Here is a 19,553-nt window from a genome sequence, read left to right as displayed (position 1 = left end):
CTGTGTGCTGTACCTGATGACAAAACACTGCCGTAAATGTACTTATTGATTAGCAACAAATCTGTTGTATACCTATATTTGAGATGGTTTAAAGGGATCATCATTGAAATTCATGTTTCAAACAAAAATAATATGATTCTGAAAAACTTGAGCAGACATTACAGTTGTCAACAAGAGAAAGTGATAAAACCATTCAGATGCGAGTCAATCCTAACCACACAAGACCTCTGCCCCTGTCTGTCTCTCTTTCACTCTCGCTCTCTTTTCTCTCTCTCTGCTGCGTGGATCCTGTGTTGTCACTCTATCAGACCTGTGGCCAATGAGCAAGAGTCTAGTTATTTTTGTTGCAGTTTTAAATGTTGCTCCCCGAGCTCCTTATCAGCACCACAATAAGAACTCTTGGGAACAATTAAACATGGGCTTTAACTCAAGTCTAACCACAGAGGTAAAAATAATCGCACAATGTTTCCAAATGGAAGTGGCTTCAAAAGAGCTATTCAGTTATCACAAGCTGTCTGCCTCTCCCGCATGTATTCCCAAACTAAATCTCTGTCGCTGTGGAACTATTGGAACATATGACAAGCATATTTACCCAGCTTCACAAACCAGGCCCGTGTGGAATTCAAAGTCTTTTTTTACATGTTTTTTTTTTCATCCCTGAAATTGACAGTTGAATAAATATGTATTGTCTATGAGACTTTGTTGTCATATACAGGAGATCCTCTGCAGAACAGGCAATTATATATGCTATTACAGGAATATGTCTTGGTCTGGTTACAGGGAAATTAAGTTTCTCCGGAAATCTTTTTCATTTCTCATTTTAAAAGTCTTCAGTGGTATGAGAAGAGAAATTACTCACAGCAGTTCATTTGCTATTAAATGTAATCTTGAAATCATAAGAGGCTGTCCTGCAGTAGTATCATACAAATAATTATAGATTAATTTTGTTGGCTCTAAAAGCAGATGATTAATTTTGAAGTCTTGATGGAAGTCATGCTGCTCTGGTTTGTTTCTCCTGAAAGACATTTATTATGTGCTCAGATTTTAGGGATGAGGTAGAGAAACCGTGGGTTCTCTACAGGATTGCAGTGGAACTCTTTCTCTGCTGTCGTCATTTTTTGTCTGTGTTCAAAACATGCATCTGACGCCCTTTTTTTGTGTGTTTTTCTTTGTTTCAGGTGATGGTGTCATCCTGATTTGTTCCTCTTGTGACCCGGGAGTCCCTAAATCCCAAACCTTATAGCTTTGGAAAACCCTGGAAATACCTGGAATTCTAGGAGTCTATCACCAAAACTTCTTAAGGTGCCCAGGCACCGGAACAATAGCTTTACATTCTCCTTTTATTATTTTTTTGTGTATACAAAGAAAGAGACGAAAGTCTGAACATTAGCAATAGCCGCTGGCCATCCACCATCGCTTCGACGAACCTGCTGTGACCAAGAGGGCGTGACCTTTCTGCCTGCTGACTTCAAACAGACACTTGAAAAGAAAACGCAGTCAGAGAGGCTTCCGCGTGGTGGCAACTCAGACCAAAAACCCCATCAGGTAAGGCTGTGAAGTCCCCCTTGCTCCTGCTGTCCAAGCCCTAAGCCCTTTAACTTCTTCAGGGCTTTGAAGCTAACTTGTCCCCAGCCTGTGTCCCCCTACACGGTTAGCTTGCCTTCAGAGTTGGTGTAAAGGAAAAGGCTGGCAGATAAATGCTCCGCTTTCATGCTCTGCTCACCTGTTTGTTCCTGTCGGATTAGAGGCTCTGAATATGTTGAGGTTGTTTGGTTGATAGACGCTCGCCGCTGGTTCTTCGCTTGTCCCTTGCAGTTTCAGCCAATGAGCAGCCAGAGCTAGAGCAAAAAGGTGACATGACTTGGTGTGGACCACACTCCCATGTACACACATGCGTGTTCTCATTAGCTGTTGCATGTGTGACAGTGTGCGGATGTGCAAACACATGCTGTGCGTACATGTAGACCTACAGATCATATGTAAATGTGCAAATAGAAGGGAGCATTTTATTTAGTTTCACACAATGACACATCTACAGTATACACTGTACTGTACGCTTTCTATTACAGTTATCAGTAATGTTGTCAGTGATGGGAAGTGTGAATCTTCCAAGATGTGGGTGGTTTTTAGTTTGCTGGAGGGACAAAAGGGATTTTCAAGCTGATAAAATGTCATTGCTGTTATATATTTACAGATGAGTGTGTGTTATGTTTTGTATGTGTGTGTCTGGTTCGTATAAGAATAGATATACAGTATGCGTTTCAGGCTTGGCACATTTCTGATGCATACATGCATTTTTTTGGGCTCTGTAGCACAGCGGTGAAATGAGTATTTCCACTCAGAGAGACTTTGAAATTGATTTTGCTCAGCTTCACTCTTGTAGTTTTATTAAGAGTTGGTTTCCCAGTTGTTGTGCAGAAGACTGACAATACATTTTCAGTCAGTGATTAAGACCTGATCCCAGGTTATCTGGACTATATTAAATTATTCTGCTTGATAAGGGAATCTGTATGATTTTATTTTTTCTCAGGCAATAACTTGGAATCAAATAGAGCCTGATATAAGGATGTAGAGATTAGGCTCTGTTATGTATGTGACAAAGCATGTCCTCTCACTACTTTGCTGGGAAAATAGGCCTAATTTTAAAAAAAAAGTGGACCCTGAATGCATCACATACTGAGTGAGGTTGGAGTGAGGTCAGTCTTGATCTAAAGAGATTTGTTTGACAAAATGTAACAAAATGTGGATGACTGAAATTTAAAATTTACCCAGCAACCTTTGTTTGAAAAAGAGAATGAAGGAAGAGTAAATAAATAAATATTAAGATAAATAATAATAATAAATAAGGCAGGGGTTAAGAAGCCATGACAAATATGTATATATGTATATACTATATATATATATTTTATTTTATTTTATTTTTTCTCTTTCTCCTGCTTCTTTAAAGATTGTTTTGAGGAATTTTTATTATGAAAAGCACATGCAACTATATTTATTATTATGGAGCTAATTAAGGACGTGATCTGAAAAGTATTTTCTATAAGGTCTGATCTTAGGACCCAAAGGGTCAGATGCCTCACAATAGGACAGCGATAATACAGCAGGAGTCAGGAGTAGAGAGGGCTCCAGTCTGGGGAGCAGCTCCCCTCCCTGGCCTGTGTGCTGATGGAGCTGCACTCCTTGCCCAGGGCTCCAGGGCTCCGACACTAGACGTTATTTTTCATGTGGGCTGCACACTGTTCTGCTGCAGCCAGGGTTGCTCCCTTTGTGCCACCCCTCCCCCTTTTAGACAGAGAGACATGCATGATTTCATACATGAAAGATATATGTAATTGGACGGCAGGGCCTATGCAATACATTTACAATTCTAAACAGAATACGTTAAAACCAGTTTCCTCTTTCTCTCCCCTCTTTTCTTCCTCAGGAAATGTATTTGCACATATTCAAAAACATAAGATCAAAAAAACAGACAAAACACAGGTTATCACTCTTGTTACCTGCTTTATATCTCATGTGAATGCACAAAATGCACAAGCACCGCCAATGTATCTCAGTTCCACTTTGCCGGTGTGTGGCTCAGCCAGGCTTTAAGAAAAATACAGTAGATTCTGACCATAATGTACTGCAATATGTAATTGTTCATGGATGTGTATTCAAACAGTCACAGTAAGTCTGACACAATATAAAAATTAAAAAAAAAATTTTTTTTTTAATTAATTTTAATGTACCGACCTGCAAATTTGCTTCATCCATGCAAAAACAAACCAAAATCTGAAGAGTATACATTTTAGTTAGGATAATGCTGAGAGTCTTGTTCACATTCACAAATGAAATTCTTCAGACACAAAAAGAGGAGAAAAACACATTAAAATTAAACATTTCATAGTCACAAAACTATTTGATCCCTTTCAAAACATTATATTTGAAGAACACAATCACATTATGCAGAAATCTGGGGTGTCGTATCGGTTGGACTTGGGAAAGACTCAATCCATCAGATACCTTAAAGAAAGATCTGCAACTGTTGTGTAAAAAAAATGGACACAATTTGTGTGTTTAAAATCACTCTGTTGTTGCGAAGTAGGCCTGAAAAATATTAAATTTATGCATAAAATCATTGCAATTTTCAATTGTAATTCAGATTACAAATGTGCAAAAGACTAATTTGATGACTCCACAAGCTGCTGTGAATTGAATGCCTCTGATCCAATGCACATATTTTATCCTCTATCCTCTAAGCTATGAAAGAGAATATCACATCACTGTCTGTCATTTGACCACAGGGAGGGTATGACCTTTTGGAATTCAAAGACAATTTTTCATGTTGATATCTTTTTGCCCCTATAAGCAGAAAAACAACTTGTTTAGCTGGATTAGATTAAATTCAGATACACCACGAGCTGTACAGAATGCACCACATTACAAATTTGTAATCACATATTTCCATTCCTTCTAATATGAAAGCAGACACACACTTGTGAATCACACTTGTGTGTGTAAAGATAGGACCATAGGCATGAGGCACTATAGAGCCAAACCTCCTGTGTCTCATACACAATAGACAGACAGTCAGACTACTGATGAGCTGAACACAGAGTACAGTATGTGCTTGAAATGTGTTAAGGGTAGTATTTCTGCCACAGGACTCAGGTATGCTGATTGCTACACTTAAAATTCTTAAAACAAAGGTGATCTTGGTGGGAAAGCAGGATATAGGAGCTGGTTGTGCAGGCGGCACGGATACAGGTGTCACTCCTGAGTCTCCTCACCATGCCTGAAACGCCAGGCCTCTGACGACTGGCATGGTAAAACTCGGACCATGAATTAGACGGATGAGGTGTTTTCTATTAGAGGACTGAGTTTATGAAACATCTTATATATGTGGACATACAGTAGTAACATGACACAGGTGAGAGGTGCGTTGGTAGTTGGTGCAGACCAGTGCAGACTTCCTGGTGTGAGGTCGTAGCCCACCCCCTCCTGTAGTGTGTCTGTCATGCAAAAGTAAACACCTTCACATGAACTCCCTTAACAAGCTAACACCTAAAAAAAGGGAACAGCTCCACTAATCACCTGGTTTTATGGGCTCCACGAACACTTGAGGCTATGAGGGGGGGCTCACCTCCACTGAGGTATTTAGAGCACAGAGGCCAAACCTATTGATGGACAGGGAATGCTCCATGACCTCTACCCTCCCAACTCACCACCCACCGCAAATATCGGTGGGATCACCTGGCACAGAGGCAAAGTTTAGGAGTGCTGATAGGGGTTAAGGATCCACCATTCTGCCTCAGTTGCTTTGACTATCTAAAATTACTCCTGGTGGCTTTTGGCCCACGGGGGGGTGGGGGCTTCACGGCTCTGGAGGTTTGATCACACACAGCTTCAGATGAGCTTGTTTCTTAACTAGACGTATCTGTACATCGGCAGGGCCTTGTGTGCAAGATATGAGTGAGTTGTTGATTGCCACGCATGGAAAATTCTGCAAGATCCCACCATGTTCACTTCTCACTTGTTTGGCTAGCAGCCACTGTGTGCCTGAATGTGTGTAACATGGGTCCATGTCACTGTCAAACACTGAATATCATATAGCCTTATGTGCTTGGCTGCTATGTACCTACTTCAAACTCTGTACAGGAGATCTAAAGCTAGGTTGATGCTTATTTTGCATTTCCTGGATGAATGTTGTTTTGTTTGCTGCTTTATGAATTATAAGAAGTCATGCTTGAAATCACTGCTGTCTTGTTTGACCCGGGCCATAGTGTCTGCTGTAGATAGATGATGCTGCGCATCCAGAGGCTGTTTGTGACGCAGGGTTTGGATTTGACCCCTAGATCTGCATTTGCCTTGTGTGTCGCTGCCACCTGTCATCTTTCATCTCGTCCTGCTGTTTGGTGTGTGTGTGTGTGTGTGTGTGTGTGTGTGTGTGTGTGTGTGTGTGTGTGTGTGTGTGTGTGTTGGGGTGAGGGGTGGAGGGGGTGTCCTGACATCAAGGAAAATTACTCTCTTTAAATTTATTATATTGACGTTCAAATGCAGCGAGCACGCAGTGGTATTTTAATAGGTTTGGCGATGTAGGGATCCGCGATTCTCCTCCCTTCTGTTTGGGTCGGTTTACCACCAGCTAGTGTTTCTGTTGCCTGGAGTGGTCATATGGCTCTGATTTGGGATCCCTCTGTTTCACTGAGCCTCTCCAAAGCGCGTAAAACCCCACGAGTCCCGCCTGTCTCTCACCCAGAGCCTGTGACAGCAGCTCTCAGAATTTCTCCATTATTCACTATATCCCCGACTTGAAATATGCATTATCAGAAGGACTGCTCTGTGCCTCTTCCTTTCTTTACAAATTGATCTTCAGTTAAGGGTGTATTAGAAATGACACATTTAGTAGAGAATTTGGTGTGAAACGCTGATAAATTGTAATGCCCTGGTGAAATTACATACTTGATACTTTGTGAGCCTTCTCTTTACGCTTTGTTTTTATCACTATGTATTTTGTGTTCTTGTCTATTTGTAGGTGCTTTTGTTACTCGTGAGCTTGAATTTTATATGTGGGAGCACTTCTAAAGAATTGAGACCTGACGGCAACCAGCACGCAAACTGTTAAAACATTTTACTTTTAAAAAACAAACATAAATAAACAAACATTTTAATTACGTGTTCGGGAATTTTAAAGCATTACACAACCCATCAGAATATCAGCGACTGGTCCGGAAAAAAAGAAAAAGAAAAAATCCTCGACAATGATTTTCTTTCAAAAATGTCTCATGGAAGGTGGTGAGGTGTGATGAAGCTAGACTGAGGTTTGGTAGCCTCATATTTGTTGTTGTTGCTGTTGTGTGTGTGTTCTACATAGGCTACCTTTCAATTTCTGTAGTAATAATAATAATAGCCTAGTAATAATAGTAGAAAAACAATAGGTAAAAGTCTGTATTTCTCTATCTCTCTTGTTTTTAAATATGATGCCCCCGCCGCCCTAAAAAAAAGAAACAGGCAGTATACACACACACACACACACACACACACACACACACACACACACACACACACACACACACACACACACACACACACACACACACACACACACTTCCCATCCTACATACACACAGACACGCACGCACGCACACACACAGAGGCGGGAGCACAGACAGGGAGAATGAGAGAGAGAGAGAGAGTCAGGCTCGATGATTTTGGGGGATTTTGCGCGTGCGTGTGTGTATTTGTGTGCGCGCGCGCGCGTGTCCTTTGACTCGATTTAATCGCAGTGTTCAGGATGAAATAATCTGGGCAATCAAGTAAAGTCAGCAAAACCTCGGAGATATTTTTGGATGTTTTACAACATTTTTATTTTTCAAATATTGACAGACTTGGAATGATTATGTATTAACACGACAATTTTTCTAAAATGCAAACGTCAAAACTGTTTTTGAATTATGCATAGGATCATTAATACGGTAGTACAGGCAGGACGAGTGCATTGATGGGAGAGAGAGGGATTGATATGCCTTGTTTCTCATGTAAATGAGGCAGACTGACCAGACGGCCGCTCCAAACTCTTCACATCACAACAGCAGCAGCAGGAACCGGCTCCTGTTCTTTCACCTCCAGCTGCATTCATAAAATATGATGTCAGCTTTGCCCCCGTGTTGCTGGTTTTGCAAACGATCTAATATCAACACATATACAACTATTTTGATTAGAAACATTTGAATCTCATGATGCAGTGTTAAAAACGATATCAAAAACGGCAGATGCTTCAACGAATTTTGTCCAGGAGCATTTTAATGTCATTATTATTTTATTCCAAAAATATTTATTCAGATCAATAAAGAACAACAAAAAAATTAAATTAAATAAAGATGCCAATAAAAATGAATGACAAGATATTGGCCACAGACAGTCAGAAAATCAAGTAGAAAAACAGTCAACTATCAATCAGGATACAAACAACATCTGGAACAAAAAAGAAAGGAAAAAACAACAACAAACAAACAAAAAACTCCATCAACACACTTACGTTGAACATGACAACATTATATAAACGTTTAAATAAAAATATCTACCAATATGAACAGCACAGGTTGAAGTCATGTAAATCACTGAGGGCAGATTTCCACTCAGGGGAAACATTTCTGCATCTCTGATAAAGTTAAAACCAGTTGAATGATGAATAGCCTGTGTGATCTGATGTAATGCTACATCACAAGAAGGGCTACGAAAAATAGCAGCAATGACAATAACAAGCATTGCTCTTGAATTTGATACATAAGGCTACACATATACAGACACACACACACATAAAAAAAAATCTGCACACTGGCTGTATCCACTTCAAGAAGACTCTCCGTGTGCCAAACATGACACAGGGATGAAAAGAGAAACGAAGAGACCACAGAGGGATATAATACCGGGATATTTGCAAATACTGCTTTAGAAAATGAAGTCGATGAAATAAAATGCATTTACGTAAAGGTTTGCAAAACGACGCATTTCCATGATCAGCAGGAGTATCTGCTTTAATGGAAACCATCCAGAGTGTGAAACTGCTGCACATACAGTAACAGATAAATTATGACGACTTGAAAAAGTTCTTTTTTGATTAAATACCTGGAAAATATTAGTAAAATAACGTTTATTTCTGAATGTAGATTTGCATGTGAACTGTGCTGATGCTCCGCTAATTAGGCCAAGTTCAAGTTTGGGTTTTTGCTTATTGTTAAGTGGCTGTTTTCTTTTCTTTTTTCTATTACTTTTTTTTCTTTTTTTTTGAAGATGTCACTTTCGGACACTGTGCACTGTTATTAACAGACTATTTCGGTGAGACGTGCAAGTGAAATGTCTGTGATTTCCGCCGTGGTCGCTTTTGTCTTACTTCTGACCACGCAATAAGCCAACCATGTGGATTTCCATCATTTACACAGGAGGCAGTCTAATATATAATGTTGGAGAGAGAGGCAAAGGTGCGCTTTTGCAAAGACCAGCTGGTCCGCAGGCGCTTGGCTCCTGTAAAGAGTTGATGCGCTGCTTGATCCCAGTGGTCAGGCTGAACATAAGAGGGCGCTCCCATTGCACCTGGCTGCGCTGCCCTATCCACCCTAGACACATGGAGAGCCGGACACCAGCCTCCCATATGTGCAGTGATGTAGTGTTTAACAGCGCAGACTGGACGGTTTCATCCAGAGGATCATAAAAAAATACATATGAAAATAAGTAGCCTGTAAAAATATTTTCTTATAATTAAAATAAGCTTGTTTTCCTCCAACATGTTCTACCTTTAAAAATAAAACGACTGTGATGACGCGGTTCTGGTAGCTAGGCTCACGTCAAATGGGTTTTCATTGAGGCTCATCTCTCCCTGTATATGTCCCTGTCTGATACAGGACCCGGGCTAAAGTGGGCCAGGAGGGGTTTGCCCTCCGTGGCGAAGTTGGGCTACAACCCTGAGACTGTCACTGGTGGAGATTCCCACCTATACAGTCGCTGCATGCCACCATCTGTAAGGTGTCTTTTTATTAACCTCGTCACTAGAGTAAAATAAGATTTTCATTTTAAAAACAAGTGCAGCGTTTTTATTACATTTTTCTTCTTTTTTGTTTAGTATCTCGCTATGAGCATCCAGTCCACCTCCACTAGGTTTAGAAATATTTTCATAGCATAATCTCACTCAGACTGTTTCCTAAAGAATGTCTGATGCCCTTTTCATCTCTGTTTACAATAGCCTGAACATATGACTGACACCCTCCTTGTTAATATTGCAGCCTATGAGCATCTTAAATCCCTAAATCCTTCGGAATATAATGGTTGTTATCTCTTTATAAAGTTATATGACTTTTCTCGATAGCAGCTTTTATCTTTAAATACGTTCACCCCTGCTCATTTCCTCTGTTTCCCTTTGTGCTTTGTCTGGGATTGCGCGTGCGTGCGTGCACACACGTGCACACGTGCGCGCGCACACAAACACACACACACACACACACACACACACACACACACACACACACACACACTCTGTAACTGCATACATGAGGAAAACAGGATAAATTTAAATTTGATTTAATTTGAGTATATACATTCAAATTAATATTTCTAAAAGTTGAGTGGTGCACCCCCATCACCGAACACCGGTTCAAGCACGTTGGAAACGATTAGTAGGCTTTGGCCTCTGTCTGAACACAACTGTTGTGTTCCTTCAGTTTTGGTGATGGTCAAGCGCTTTCATGTGCCCCACATCTATGGAGCATTTTGCATTTTAAGCTACTCTGCCTTTCTTTTTCATATCCACGGGCTGTCATAGCCACAGGTTGTGTTGAATTTGCAATGCCACTCATCGATGTATGCCTATTGAGGCTGGCACGTGGACAGTTATCCTTCCCACAGAGAGGCGCAATTGAATGCTGGTAACACAAAAGCTTCAGACCCTGTCAGTTCCCCTTTTTTTTCCCTTTTCAGTGATGCATAGGCCCTAAAAGCACCAAGGCCTCCGTCTGGCTGCTAGTCTTTTGATTTAGCCTACACTATACTCAATATGGTCACTGATGGAGTAGTGTCAATCAGGCCTTTGCATAAATTTGTAAACTGAAGTTTGCATTGTTAGGCTTTAGGCGACTGACTGGCTCAAAGCTGCCTCCTACAAGCCTCAAATTACACCAGACTCTTTTATTATCTAGTAGCCCCTTTAACTCCACTCGCACGCTATTTTCAACCTATTCATTTTTACAATCTCTTCTTCCCGTGAGAGCAGACACGTCGCAAATCCTCGAGATTCCTGCAGTCTGCCTCTCACACTGCAAAAATGTGAGCTGTTCGACGGGGACGATGCAGTTTTCCTGTGTGTATTTTCGAGAGGGGCATGCATGCTATACAACACATGCTACTCTGCTTAAAAACAGGTATGAGCGCCTGCCTCGGCTTATGGAAGGAAAGTGCTGAGGAAATGCCGTGTTACAGCACACCATATATTTTAGCAGCACGGAGAGAGAGAGAGAGGGAGAGAGAGAGAGATAGAGGGAGAGGGAGAGAGAGAGTTAGAAGAGGGGGGGTGGGGGGTTGGAGAGGGTGAGTTGGGTCTTGGTCATATAGGCTGCAATATAAGAATTTAGATTTTTCTTAGGCTCTTCAAAGGGATATGTGCTATTGGATCTGTAGAAACGCCGCGTCCCATGGGGCTCCCATAACCTCTCTAACCTTTAAGTCAAAGGCCTGTGGAAAAAAATATAAAATATAGCCTATGTATTTGATCAGCCATCTTCACTGCTACAGCATCATGAAAGGCTGCTTAAGATATCAATTGTGTGCAATCTGAGAAAATAAAAACAGACACTAGATTTATCTGTGCCAGGCGTTTCTATCCAACCCACGTCTGAAAAAAAAAGAAAAAAAAAATCGCTGGTCGTTTTTATTAACCCAGTTATGGCTTGCCTCCTATACAGTGCTGTGTTATGGCTACTTTAGGTTATATAGCATGTTTGGACAATGTTCGGATAGGAGCATATGCAGCATTGAACTATTAACTCTATCGGAATGCACTACTACAGGCTATAGGCGCAGACTATCAAATCCGTATTGTTTCAATAAACATCGCACGTTATGTGATCAGTGAGAGCTGCTACTTGTATTCAGTGGACCAGGACTCTATATGGAGCTGTTTGCACAGAAAGTGTGCATACTGAGAGTGAGGGATTGTCCATTTCCTCAGAGAATCAACAATAAAATTATCATAACAAAGAGCACTGAGAGACTCAAAGGTCGATTTTTGCAATACAGTCTTTTCATTCGGAAGGAAACTAGAGGACATCAGTTACAGAGGCGAAGTGCCTTACGGAAAGATTATTAAGAAAAACAAACGAGAGGAACTCAACAAATAGTTGGTATTGATCATAAAGGCATTTAGAAATTCCTAATCACGAAACATATCAAGCTGGGATGAGACACTGACCATCTGGGCTTCTCGTCACAATATCAAAATAACTATCACAATATAGCAAATTGAAAGTAAACAGGCCGGAGCTGACCAAATGTCTCTAAGCAGCTTTCTTACACTGTCATACATTTATAGTGTTATTATTATTTAAGAGAACCTACACGTATTGACAACGTGTTCCCACCAGTTTCGTAATAGATGTCACGATAACCTGTTTCCCCATCATCCCTGCTACAGCTCCACTTACAAGTCCTGCACTGCTGTGCAGACGAACAACTACAAAGCTATTTACATTTTATAAAAACCCGCTACATATACTGTAAACATTAAATAAATTGTCACAGTCTTATAGAATACAATGAGGCTTCAACAAGTATTGAGGAAAAAAAAAAGCTGAACTTGCTTTGCATAATGCACTAACACAAAGGTGTTCTTTGGAGTTCCCCCATTTTCACTGGAAAAACATTTAAAGCCCTGTGCTCTGCATGCCCTCACAGCTTTAAAAACATTTAGTTTCTTTTATATTACAATAGTGTTATAAAGTGTTTTAACTCAATTTTAACTTGGACTAATATTTTGAGCTGACAGAAACTGTAAAAACGACACACGTCTTTCACATGATCTCGTCTCACTTCCAACTATGTCATATTTTACAAAGCTGAATTTCACTTTTTTTTATTTACTATGTCTGTACTTTTACTGTGAATTTTATAGCTTTATTCAAATGAATATGTGCATACACAATTTTGTCTGAGTTGGAAGCATGTAGTGCTGTAAGTCTCAGTAAAGCAGCCTTAAGTCTTATCTCTTTCAACGTGCCATCGGTAAATTCATATTTTTATTGAGTCTAATATAAAAAAATATATACAGGAGTTCGCCTACATGATATTCAGGTGAAATCACGTAAAGTTGATCAAAGTTTAAAAATATATTGGAGCTCCGTATGAGGAGTATTTCTAATAGCAGCTTCTGTCTCTGAGCAAGTGACATTTCTCTTAATGCTTAAAATAAATATTTACTAATACCATTGTTATCTCTGATAATATTCAGGTGCCACTGTGCTTTCGATAAGCTCTGTTCACTGCAGACTGCAAGAGCAGGCAACACCTTGGCAGCCTATATGATGCACTTACAGTAGCCTACAGTTATGCACACATGTAGAAATCGCTTCAAACATGCGTTGATTTTTTTGTGTGGAAAGTCTTTATTTTAGTTGTTGACAAACAAAACTCGTATTTACTTAATTACAAATGGCTCGTGATAAAGAATGTCATGTTTTCATTTTAGCTCCTTCAGCCGCCCAAACTCACTTATGGATTTCAATAAGTTGTTCAAATGTTCAGACTAAGTATAGAAACAACGCTGCGTGCGGCTTTCACGCGACTAAAAATGACAGACTTTGGCTGAGACAGGCAGAATAAAATAAAACTCGGTCGCTTATGTACTTTTAGTGGCCGCAGTATGCTCTTATCTTTCATTTAAAAAGGCAAAAAAAAAAAAGACCGGGAGAAAAACGTTAGAAAAAGTGAAAAAGAGCGGAGGAGAAGCTGCGCCTGTAGCGTCGGGGCTTCGCCTGCTGCGGCTGCCTGCTCCAGTATTAACTTTCACAGTCTTCCGTCTAATCAAACTCTTACTTTCCGCTGTTCTTAATTCCATATTTTCAATTCCTGATCATTACTTTCCTTTTTTTCTACTTGTATCTATCCATCCCTCCCTCCCTCCTCTTTCTCCCTCCCTCCCTCCCTCTCTCTCCCGAGCTCTCTCCTTTGCTGAATCTTATTGATCCAGAAGGCGGCTAATTAGCCCTTCCCTTCGTGCCTGTGTAATGAAGCACATGCGCACTGAATTAATCACAGCCATTTTTTGCAGGAAACTAATTAGCAGGAATAAAGATCCAAAGAGTTTTTTCTTTTCAATCATCAGATCTCACTTTCACCTCTTCCTCGCTCCCTCTAACACAAGACTCATCGCCTGCTTTGCATCCAAATTATTTTTATATTGCCTTTAACAACTAATAGTACCTACTTCGTTTTTTTACACTCCGCAACAACAATGATCTTTCTTTTGCCACCCTAAGCGCAAACTGACCAAAAGGGGACTGCCTTGATGGGATCTTTAGCTAAATCATCTCAATACTGGATTAAAAAGCGAGGATCACAAAGCGGCAGCGAGAAATTGTAAGTTTCAACTTTGCGTTTCTCTCTTTTCCTCTCTGTTTCCACGATCCTGTTCTTTTCGCTGTAGACTTATCTCAACCTCTTTCCATATCTGTTCCTAGTTTACGTGTAGCGGAGCTGGCTATTCTTACATTGTGAGACATTTGCTGGCGATCACAAGTTCATTTCATGCAAGTAGTTTGGTTTATTCTCGATTTTTTCATTCGTATCGTTACCTGTGTTTACATCAGCGTTCGTCCTCTCTCCTCCTCATGAATGGAAGATAAGAAATGGGCAAGACAGCGATCCTCTCCCAAGCAGTTGATCGTAGAAAAACACGGTTTTAAAGCAAATATGTGCATTTCGGTGGGATCGGGAAAAGGTATGGAGGGCTTATGGTTGTCGAGAAACGTGTTTTGAGGCACAGAGGCAATAAGAAAGGGGCTGTGTTGAGCGGACGAAGGGCAGCGGCAGCTCCACATGAGCGCTGCCCAGAAAAGGAGCTCCAAGTCCAGCCTGTGGGTCCGTGTGCGTCCGGCGAAAGGGAACATCTCTCGCTTTTCTAATTTTGACAGATTTGACACTTGCGACATCCAGGGGTTTTCGAGCACCGTCGTATGGTTATAAAATCCTCCTCTGGATAAACACATTTTTGTTCTTCTCCAATACGTCTCTCTCTGAAATGTGCAATCCCTCCGCCCTGCCTTAGTTCCTCTAGCTACACTTTTCCTCTTTACCCCACTTTGTCCATCTTTTCTTTTTTATTTTTCATGGACGTTTGCCTCTTTGAAGCGTTGTTTTTAGGTCGATTCTCGCTCATTCCCTGACGAAGTCACATGCAAATCGATCGAGGTGTGTGTGTGTGTGTGTGTGTGTGTGTGTGTGTGGTTGTGTGGTTGTGAGTGAGTGTGTGTATGTGTGCGTGCGTGCATTAGGGGTTTGTGTTTGCGAGCGTGTGTGTGTGTTATGTGAATGTGGTGTGTTGAGAAAAACGGATCCCCGGGTCTCCTTCATGACAAGAGCGGATCAGCAGGACCTTGTACACGGACAGCCTGAGAGTGTGAGCTGCGTGTCAGAGAACAGACATGTGGTTGGAGAGGGGAAGACATAGATAGGCTGCATCTGCTGCCTCCAACTACTTGGCCACCGTATCAGACGCTCAAGAGAACATTTTTCCCCGAGAAACGCTGACCGGAATGAAAACAAAACAGTGCCCTATTAGACTGACCTTAAGCAGACATAATCATACCAAAGTTAGTGCCGGAAACTTAAGTATGGTCCACGCTAAACCTATAGGTCACTGCATGCGTTTAGTAGCCACTTAGCCAGTTAACATTTGGAGGAGATTTTGGAAGTTAAACTAAACATCTCTTCCACGTACCCAAAATAGAATAGGCTGTAGTCTCGGAGGAAAACACAAACGAGGCTTGCAAAGAAGCAGCCTGTCTAAGCTGAATGGGCCTTTAAAAAAAAAAGAAAATAAAAAAAACTACTTTATCTCTCCCTGTTAACTACATTGCTACTAATCTCACCAAAAGATGAATCTGATCGGCCCCCAAAAAAGAAAGAAAACGGAGATGCGGTTGTTATCTTGACGTTTAGGTGTGAAGACTGACGAGCCCGAAAGTGCCCATAAATATGATAAAATAGCGTCTACTTTTCGGACGGATTGGAGCTGCATTGGAGTCAGAAAAAAAGCTGCAAGAATTACAAGTCAGCCGTGGATATTTTTACGCGACACAGAGACGGGAAAAGAAAGACAGAGGGGGAAAAAAGAGGTTTTGCGAGCGAGCAGAGGCAAGGATAGGATATGTGTACCGTTGGGGGGAAACAGAAAGGGGGATGAGAAGCTGTGTGTGGTGTGTGAGTGTGTGTGTGTGGTGTGTGTGTGTGTGTGTGTGCGTGCGTGCCAGTAGATGGGGAGGGTGGGGGGGTTTAGGTCAGACAGCAAGAAACAGGGGGAACAGGGGTCATGGAGTGAATGCAGAGATAAAAAAGAAAGAGAGGAAACCCCCTTCGCAAACAGCCCAGGGATGATGAGGAGAGAGTGGGTCTGGCAAGTGGGAGAGAAGGGTGATGGTAGTTGTTGGTGTGTTTTGGAAACCACACAAAGCACTTGTGGTCGTCAGCATCTGCAGGATTAAGACTTTTGTTCTTAAGTTAAGGAGGGGAGAAACCAAAAAAAAAACAACAGTAACACGTTTAATAAAAATGAATATAAAACGTCCAGACTGTCAGGCAGTGAGAGAGGCAAAAAAAAAAAAAAAAAGAGGGGGGAGTGGGGGTGGTGGAGGGTGAGGGTGGGGGCTGAGGCTTGGTGTGTTGAGGGGGCAGGGTGGAGGGGTCAGATAGCCATGGGCCATCGAGGAGGAATCAGGGGAAGAGGTCAGATAAACAGATCCCTACCTTTCAGTGTGGAGAGGAGCAGACGGAAGGAGATTAGCAGGAGAAAGAGAGGAAACAGGGATTCGAGCTGAATGTGTTTTCTTTTAGCTAATTTCTCTTTTTCTGTGTTGATTTACCATAGCACAATTTTTATATGTGTTTTGTGTGTGTTTACATCCCAGTAGTTAGAAAGTGGTAGGTGTTACTGTAGCCTGTTGTAGGACAGGTAGGCTGCTGTGCCAAAACTCAAATCATCTCCCTTCCTCCCCTGTCTGACAGTAACACTCCTCTCCTCTTCCTCCTCCTCCTTCCCTCCGTCTTCTGTTACAAAACAAAGAGAGCAGAAATGTTTACTGTCATCTCAGCTGTCTGATTCCCCTGTCCTGTCTCTTTGTCATATTTATGTTAAATTATAACAGCTCCTACCAAAGGTATAGGAATGTCTTTGGCTTAATTTCTGCTTATTGTGTTCCAAATACGTGTTTGGTGTGGCTAACTGTAGTATCTCAAGCTCATCCCTGACTGTGAGTGGTAGTATTGTGTTCATGCTCAAGTGATGGTTTTACCACAGACATCTTTTTTTTAATATAAATATTGAAAATGGGCCATTTTTATTTACAAGTCATCATTTGTGGTCAGAGTTATTTCATCATTTTTGTTGACATGTTTCTCAAGGCCAGATTTTCATTCTTTTCTCTTTTTTTTTTCTAAAAAACATTTTAAAGATTTCTGAAAACTGTTTAGTAGTAGATAAGTTATTTACTATAACTGAAGGATAAATGAGAAAATAGCACATTGATGTTCAGAATAAATGAAAAATAACCTTGAACAAATATTTCACTTATCTAATTATTCTAATTAATTTAATTAGAGTTTGTGTTAATTTATTTGGACTTGGTTATTAGATTTCTGTGACATCAGGTAACAGTTTTAAACCATTGTGCATGTAGCTATAAAAAAAAGACTAAATTGTGAACTTGTTATTTAGATGATAGACATAACACAAATCTTTGTCTGTTAAGATCAAACTAATTAAAAATGCTGTATTTGTGGTGGTAGTGCTGTGCATTTAGTGATTAAACAAGACTCTAGTGATATAATTGATCAAATAAGTGCATTTTGGAATCAGTGTCTGCGTGTTGCAGCTGTGGTGATTATTATTCATAATATGTAGAGTATATTAGGTGGTGTAATGCTGTGATGTGCTGGCTGTTCGAACTGTGGATATGTGCAGTCGCCACCGATCCTGCACAGCAACAAAACATTTGACCACTGTTTGCACTCGGCTCCTCTCTATTACCATATTCGATGACAGGTGCATTCAGACTGCTCTAAAGTCGTTTCACTGTGTGAGTGGGAATCGCACGTCCAGTTGGGGAAACAAGATAAAGAGAGGAGCAGTCGTCATAGATAGTTGTGTCTCATGTTTTTTTTTTTTTCTTGTGGGGTGGGAGGGGGGTGGGGGGGTGGTTACACAGAGAAAGGGGAGACAGCGCCTCTGGCTGTCATAACCCCTTCTCCTTTTCTCACTGTGCCTCTCCCTGTGCCTCCCCCTCTTTCTCTCTATATGTCTCTGCATATCTCCCACCTTTCTGTGCTCGGGCACTGGCACCATGGGCCATGTCGTCGGTCAGAGAGAGCCCTCTTTGGGTGAACAGTAGGCTAAGGCCACACATGAGAGGCTGAACACATACACTACACAAAATAGTCTAAATATAGAATGAATTTGTGAATGCAGAAATGTCATAATTATTATATTTATTGCTTCTATTATAATTATAATTAAAATTATTATTATTATCATTAAAAATATTACTATCAATATATTTAATAAATTGTCACCTATCACTAATTTCTACTGTCTGTTGTTTAGTTTGTGAGATGCAAAGCATTATAAATATGAATACATCTACCTTTGTGTGGATGCGGCGCCACTGAAATCAGACAAGAATGCAAAGTCTGTGTGTTTGCACCATCAGCAGTATGGGCATGTGCAGATGGGGGCAGTCGACAAAAAACGATGGCTTTGAATTAGATGTATGGTTTTGAATATGCAAGGTCGTGCAGCCAGGACCAGTTCTTCCAGTTGTCCTGCAGCCGAGGCCAGTGTACGTGTCATGCTATCATAAAGACGCAGGCGGTGGGCGGGATCTCGGCTCAGCACAGGGGTGAGCTAGAAAGTGGGAAGGGGGAGAGCAGGAGAGATGACTGTCATGCTCAGGTGTGTGTATGCATGCTTTTGGTGTACCTGATCCTTAATCCCAACAGCCCCAAGTGTCCAAAAGGTCTTTTCTTTATCGACCCCCGTTTTCTCTAAAATTCCCCCTCCCTGTCTTCTTTTGAGCCTCTCTTCTCCTTCAATGTCATCCTTTTATCTTTTTTGAAGTGAAGTTGGCAAGGATTTTTGTGGTTTGCTCTTTCACAATATGTTATCGTGTTAACAATCATGGTTAAATCATTGTGGTAGTCTAGATTTATGACAGAGAAGATGCGCATGTGTCTCTGCATATGTGTGAGCGCAGCCGCATACTAGTATGATGGAAAATCTAATTTCTTTTGAACATGCCACACCGAGACCTTTCTGTAGTACAGTTTTGTGCATACGGTCTTTACATTTCGTAATTTTGTACTGTCTGCAGAGATCTAAGGTAGTGTTCATATTCAAATCACAGCAGACCTGTATTGCTCTGACTACCCAGCAGTCACACAGAGAATAGAAAGACAGGATGGAGGGAGAAATGTCTTTTCCTCACCTTCACCGAAGGGAATTCACAAGCTATGACAGAACAGAGATAAATAATGTCGCATACAAATTTAAACAAATTTTTGTTCCATTTATAACAATAAATTAATGTTGGTATTGTCGTGGGAGAGGGTTATAATGTGTCCTTGACTAGAATCTCAATATTGCTTCTGTAATAAATGTACTGTATCAGTTTTGTAGTAAACAAGGTTTGTGAGGTAGTGGTATTTTAACAGTGATGAAGACTATTATGTCTCTGTGTTTAGAAGACCCATGTGATGCACGCCTGTCTAGGACCGGCAGTGCCGTAAAAGCTGTATATGCGTGTGTGGTGTGCACATGTGTCTAA

General features: G+C 40.9%; 1 protein-coding gene across 6 annotated transcripts in view; it reads left to right on the top strand.

The window, feature by feature from the left end:
* Window positions 1–19,553, top strand: part of zfhx3b (zinc finger homeobox 3b) — a 327,377-nt gene that overhangs the window by 173,522 nt on the left and 134,302 nt on the right. For 3 of the 6 annotated variants that reach the window (XM_085761295.1, XM_085761312.1, XM_085761304.1), the window contains one exon: window positions 1,179–1,545. The gene's annotated coding sequence lies outside the window, so the exon portion shown is untranslated. Of the gene's footprint in view, window positions 1–1,178; window positions 1,546–13,611; window positions 14,098–19,553 lie in introns of those variants that run through there. The other 3 variants (XM_085761343.1, XM_085761353.1, XM_085761288.1) reach the window with 2 other exon arrangements.

This window comes from Trachurus japonicus, chromosome 3 (assembly GCF_045865225.1).
Source record: "Trachurus japonicus isolate A0001 chromosome 3, Traja_1.0".
Classification (NCBI taxonomy): domain Eukaryota; kingdom Metazoa; phylum Chordata; class Actinopteri; order Carangiformes; family Carangidae; genus Trachurus; species Trachurus japonicus.
This window is presented reverse-complemented; position numbering and strand designations above follow the sequence as displayed.